Source organism: Triticum urartu, chromosome 5, assembly GCF_003073215.2.
Source record: "Triticum urartu cultivar G1812 chromosome 5, Tu2.1, whole genome shotgun sequence".
Classification (NCBI taxonomy): Eukaryota; Viridiplantae; Streptophyta; class Magnoliopsida; order Poales; family Poaceae; genus Triticum; species Triticum urartu.
Window position 1 is genome coordinate 82552530 of NC_053026.1, and position 6909 is coordinate 82559438.

A 6909-nucleotide genomic window follows, 5' to 3' on the forward strand; every position below is an offset into this window, starting at 1 on the left:
CTAAAGTAACGAAAGTTCTTACGTAAACTTCCTAGTAATTCCCTCTTCGTAGGTGCAGCATTACTCCTAACATTTGTAATATCAGTTTGAAACTTGTAATATTGCCGTGTCCTATTCCTGCGTTTTCAAAATCCTGCGAATCAAACAGGTCCTGAGTTGGTGATGATGTTGTGCCTCCCATCTTTCACCAATAGCCGTCGGATCTAGATCTGACGCATACAAACCAAGCTTCTCCATTTTTGCAAAAAGATGCTTGCACTTGTTCCCTATTTACAAACAACTCCTTATCTCTCACAATCTAGGAGTAGAAGGCCATGGAAAAATCTGGCACGATGGCCGCTGCCGGAGCCGTCCACCCCCAATCTTGGTGTTCCGTGCAATGCACGAGCATCTACGCACGGGAAATTATGTCGAACAGGGCTAGTTGTAAGCAGGCTAGCTCTACAGCCATGATGATAGTGACTGCAGACGGTGAGGCTGACTATGGTATGCCGAACACGGCGCCTATACTCAGGTGTCATCTCCGGCGCAGGGTCTTGTCACTTCACTGTGAGGAGAAACACGTAATAATTTGACCAACGGGTAGTACAGTGCTAGTACTCCTACTACTACATTGGTAGTACTACTACTAGTACTAGTAGCACCACCGTCTGGATTTAGGAGTACTACCACGTCCATCGGCACCGAGGAACGTCTCCAGGTAGTATTGCTTGAGGCCACCAGGGCGAGGGGCCGCTTGGACGACAGCTTCGTCTCCTTGTTCGACGAGGTCCTCGTCGGTTTCCTCGACAAGTTCACCATCGTCAAGAAGCTTGCGGACGACTTTGACGTAAGCCTCCAGCCGACGCGCCCTAGCTCTGCGATGCCCGCCACCCTCAACGACCACTATGGTAACAACCTCTTCGACGCACTAGTGGCCCTGCGACTGCCCACCGTCGCGCCGGAGAATGTCCACCTCGAGGTCGCGCTCGCCGCGCAGCGCCTGGCGCATCAAGACACCATTGACATAATCACCCACGTCTACGCGCAAATCGTCCACAAGGACTACTACATGCAAGAGGAGGACGATAGGACGCTGGCCTTCTTGGAGCGCAGGGCAACCTTGGACGGCACTGTTCAGAAGCACGTTGAGCTCGCCGCCAACGCCGCTGCTCCTCACACGTCGGTTGGTGACCCGGCGCACTAGGGCGTGAGGATGTCGTTGAACGTTGATGGATCCGTATGTATTTTTATATTTCCTTCAAATCCATGTAGTAGTATATGATACTACCGTAATTATCTTGTCGGATGGCTGAGAAAACAGGAGGGAGAAGAGATGGCTGTAGCACGGACTCCAAGAAAATTGGTGTCGGATGGGACTCATGTGGGTGGCGTGTGCCGTACTGCTAGACGTGAATGATACTGAGTTATGGCCCATGTCACCCCACTACATGCATGTTGGTTTTGATTGAACTACATGCATGAACATGTACCAAGTCAAGCCACTCGAACTTCAGAGGAGGATACCATATCATCATACTACATCACAATCATTTTAATGCAATGTTGATATCCAAGATAAATCATTATCCATTCCCAGATACTTATGCATGGCATGAGAAACTATAATCTCTAATTGTCATTGCAAACATGTTTAATCACAATGGGAGGAATCATGGATACTAGGTTAAACATATTTACACAAAGAGAACAAGTCGAGTTCATACTAGTTTCTCTCTGCCATGGCCAGTTCATCGAATGTTACTTATGCATAATGCATGTTCATGACCGTTGTTGCTCTCTAGCTGGCCGCTTCTCAATCTATTTGCTAGCCTTCGCCTGTACTAAGTGGGAATTCTGCTTGTACATAAAAAATCTTGAACCCAAAGTTATTCCAGATGAGTCCACCATACCTACCTATATGCGGTATTACCCTGCCATCCTAAGTAAATTTGCATGTGCCACCTCTAAAAACTTCTAATAAATATCCTTTTTGTGTGCCTGGATCATTCATGGAACAACAGGAGGTGGTCGGTATCTTCCATGCTAAGCGGGTTATTCTCAGGTGAGTGTTTATTCACTCGCCATCGCACGAGAAAAGGGTGGTAATAGGGATTCCCAGTCCCAAACTAAAAAATGCAAATAATTAAACAAAACTCCCTTGGGACTGTTGTTGGTTTGGACAACACCCGTTGTTTCGGACAAGCCGTGGAGTGTGATTGTTGGTGGAGGGGGAGTAAACCTTTACTTTTATCGCTTGTGAACCGCCACTAGCGTGCTTAGCATGGAAGATATTGATAACTTATAGTCGTGAAGTAAATGAGAAGGGTGCATGTCTCAAAATATCATTTACCCTTGTTTTAAAAACTGGAGCTCTGGCACCTCTGCAAGTCACTGCTTCCCTCTACGAAGGGACTATCTATTTACTTTTATGTTGTGTCATCACCTTCTAAAACAAGCGCCAGAACCTAAGAGCACTATTGTCATGACTTACGCATTTTGTGTAGCTAATGTTGGGTGCATCATGACTGGATGTTTTCTACCATGAATTACAATGTTTAGTCGCTGCTTGAACTTTGGAGGTGCTCTGCATTTATGTTTTGCGGTCTCAGAAAGGGTTAGCAAGATACCACTATTGTCATATTATATCATGGTTGTTTTGACAACATGTTGCTGTCTGAGATATCCTATTATTGCTCGCTCGCTGATTATGTCATTGATATGAGTTAATATAATATTTAAGAGTTATTGTCGACATGGTTAGTTATAATGTTGGCTGAAAACCTGGGTGCTGTTTAAGCTTATTTATGCAAACAAGAGCAAAAGAGTTCGTAAAAGTTTTTCTTTTTCACTTTCAGTTTATCAACTGAATTGCTTGAGGACAAGCAAAGATTTAAGCTTGGGGGAGTTGATACGTCTCCAATGTATCTACTTTTCCTAACGCTTTTCCTCTTGTTTTGGACTCTAATTTGCATGATTAGAATGAAACTAACCCCAGACTGATGATGTTTTCAACAGAACTACCATGGTGTTGTTTTTGTGCAGAAATAAATGTTCTTGGAATGGAACGAAACTTTGCGAGGATTTTTTATACAATAAATAAGAATCTCTGGAGCCAAGATCCATCGGAGGGGGCACCTGGGTGGGCACAACCCACCAGGGCGCACCCCCCTCCTGGCGCGCTCAGGTGGGTTGTCCCCACCTCGTGGCCCCGCAGACCTTGAAACCGACGCTATAAAATCCTATTTTTCAGAGCAAAAAACTATGGAGAAAGAATTATCGCCATCCACGAGACGGAGTCGCTGTCACCTCCTGTTCTTCATCGGGAGGCCAGATCTGGAGTCCGTTTGGGGCTCCGGAGAGGGGGATCTTCGTTCTTCATCATCACCAACCTTTCTCCATCGCCAATTCCATGATGCTCCCCAACGGGAGTGAGTAATTCCTTCATAGGCTCGCTGGCCAGTGAGGAGTTGGATGAGATTCATCATGTAATCGAGTTAGTTTTGTTAGGGCCTGATCCCTAGTATCCACGATGTTCTAAGATTGATGTTGCTATGACTTTGTCATGCTTAATGCTTGTCACTTTGGGCCCGGGTGCCATGATTTCAGATCTGAACCGTTTATGTTATCACCATTATATCCATGTTCTAGATCCGATCTTGCAAGTTATAGTCACCTACTACGTGTTATGATCCGGCAACCCCGGAGTGACAATAGTCGGGACCACTCCCGGTGATGACCGTAGTTTGAGGAGTTCATGTATTCACCGTGTGTTAATTCTTTGTTCCGGTTCTCTATTAAAAGGAGGCCTTAATATCCCTTAGTTTGCAATCGGACCCCGCTGGCACGGGAGGGTAGGACAAAAGATGTCATGCAAGTTCTTTCGATAAGCACGTATGACTATTTATGGAATACATGCCTACATTATATTGATGAACTGGAGCTAGTGCCGTCTTGCCCTAGGTTATAACTGTCTCATGATGAATATCATCCAACAAGTCACCGATCCAATGCCTATGAATTTATCTTATATTGTTCTTGCTAAGTTACTACTGCTATCGTCACTATTGCACTTGCTACAAAACTACTGCTATCACTGTTACGGTTACTGTTACTACTGTCACTATTATCAAAACTATCATATTACTTTGCTACTGATCACATTGCTGTAGATAATTAATCTCCAGGTGTGGTTGAATTGACAACTCAGCTGCTAATACCTTCAAATATTCTTTGGCTCCCCTTGTGTTGAATATATAAATTTGGGTTGAATACTGTACCCTCGAAAACTGTTGCGACCCCCTATACTTGTGGGTTATCAAAACATACCTGTTGCGCCATTGGAGTTTCAATTGGATCCTTAAAATTCAAAATTTGTTGGTATGAGTAAATACAGTGATGCAAGAGCGAAGGAGTATGGACCATAGCTATGGAATTTGACCTGAGAACAGTTGCTCTTCTGCTTTAAACGTGGAGTTTGGGTTCATTGTGGTGGTCTTCGTGCTTTCTGCACTGTAGTTGCTTTACAAACTGCTCGTGTGGGGGTACTTTATGATGGACATGGCGCTGTGTGAACTAGAAGTGGGTTACTATCTGCTGGGTTGGGGGTTAGATGGGGTGTAGCTGGTTCTCTGTCCACCGGTGTAGGTGTACAATCTGGAAGAGTCTTGATTATATGTGGTGGGGCTATATAGTTCATGGGCCAGTACAACCATGGTTCTATTTACATCGATGGGTGGCACCGTCTTTTGTAAAGAACGGGTTTTTACTCCCTTAGATTCTGCCATCACCCCCTCCAATTCAAATGGCTGATAAACAAGAAAAGAAATTGAACGAGCAGACATTGTATGATAGGCAGATGTGGTAATTCACATATATGTTGTCTAACCAAATAGGACAACATGACACAATTTCACATATATGATGGCTAACTAAACATGATAGCATGACACAGTTTCAGAATATGATGGATAACTTAACATGATATAATGGCATAATTCAACATATGATGAGTATCTAAACATGATGACATGACATAACTATATGATTTATTTCTAAAATAGGTTGGGATGAAATAATTCACATACATGTTGTCTAAGTATACATGATGGCATGATATAATTCACATAATTGATTCATATAGTAAGCAGCTGGCACTCGCATGTATGATCTCTAAACTAAGCAGATGTCATTGAATATTGTGTATATGATGCCTAAACTAAGAATGCAATACACCATATGCATGATATGAGAAATATAAACATTGCAAGTTAGATCATACACCTCAGGTGGGATATAGGTGTTGGGGAACGTAGTATTTCAAAAATTTGCCTACGATCACACAAGATCTATATAGGAGAAGCATAGCAATGATCGAGGAGAGTGTTTCCACGTACCCTCGTAGACCGAAAGCGAAAGCGTTAAGTAATGCGGTTGATATAGTCCAACGTCTTCGTGATCCAACTGATCAAGTACCGAACGCACGGCACCTCCGCGATCTGCACACGTTCAGCTCGGTGACGTCCCTCGAACTCTAGATCCAGCTGAGGCCGTGGAAGAGTTTCGTCAGCACGACGGCGTGGTGATGGTGATGATGGAGTTACCGATGTAGGCCTTCGCCTAAGCACTACAACAATATGACCGAGGTGGAAAACTATGGAGGGGGGCACCGCACACGGCTAAAGATCAACTTGTGTGTCTATGGGGTGCCCCCTCCCCCGTATATAAAAGTGTGGAGGAGGGGAGGGCCGGCCACAAGGGGCGCGCCCAAAGGGGGGATTCCTACTCCTAGTAGGAGTAGGTTTCCCCCTTTCCTCCAAGTAGGAGAAGAAGGAAGGAGAGGAGAGGGAGAAGGAAAGAGGGGGGGGGCCTCCCCTTGTGGCCCTTCTCCTTTACACTAAGGCCCATAAAGGCCCAGTACTTCCCTTGGCGAATTCCCGTAACTCTCCGGTACTCCGAAAAATACCCGAATCACTCGGAACCTTTCTGATGTCCGAATATAGCCTTCTGATACGTCTCCGTCGTATCTACTTTTCCAAACACTTTTGCCCTTGTTTTGGACTCTAACTTGTATGCTTTGAATGGAACTAACCCGGACTGACGCTGTTTTCAGCAGAATTGCCATGGTGTTGTTTTATGTGCAGAAAACAAATATTCTCGGAATGACCTGAAACTCCACGAAACATCTTAGAAAAATAATAAAAAATCCTCGCCAAAGATGAAGACCAGGGGGCCCACACCCTGTCCACGAGGGTGGGGGCACCCCCCCTAGGGCGCGCCCCCCTACCTCGTGGCCCCCCTGGAACCCTCCGACGCCAATTCCAACTCTATATATTCGCTTTCGGAGAGAAAAATCAGGGAGAAGAAATCATCGCGTTTTACGATACGGAGCCGCCGCCAAGCCCTAAAACCTCTCGGGAGGGCTGATCTGGAGTCCGTTCGGGGCTCCGGAGAGGGGGATTCGTCGCCGTTGTCATCATCAACCATCCTCCATCACTAATTTCATGATGCTCACTGCCGTGCGTGAGTAATTCCATCATAGGCTTGCTGGACGGTGATGGGTTGGATGAGATTTATCATGTAATCGAGTTAGTTTTGTTAGGGTTTGATCCCTAGTATCCATTATGTTCTAAGATTGATGTTGCTATGACTTTGCTATGCTTAATGCTTGTCACTAGGGCCCGAGTGCCATGATTTCAGATCTGAACCTATTATGTTTTCATGAATATATGTGAGTTCTTGATCCTATCTTGCAAGTCTATAGTCACCTACTATGTGTTATGATCCGGCAACCCCGAAGTGAAAATAATCGGGACCACTCCCGGTGATGACCATAGTTTGAGGAGTTCATGTATTCACTATGTGCTAATGCTTTGTTCCGGTTCTCTATTAAAAGGAGGCCTTAATATCCCTTAGTTTCCAATAGGACCC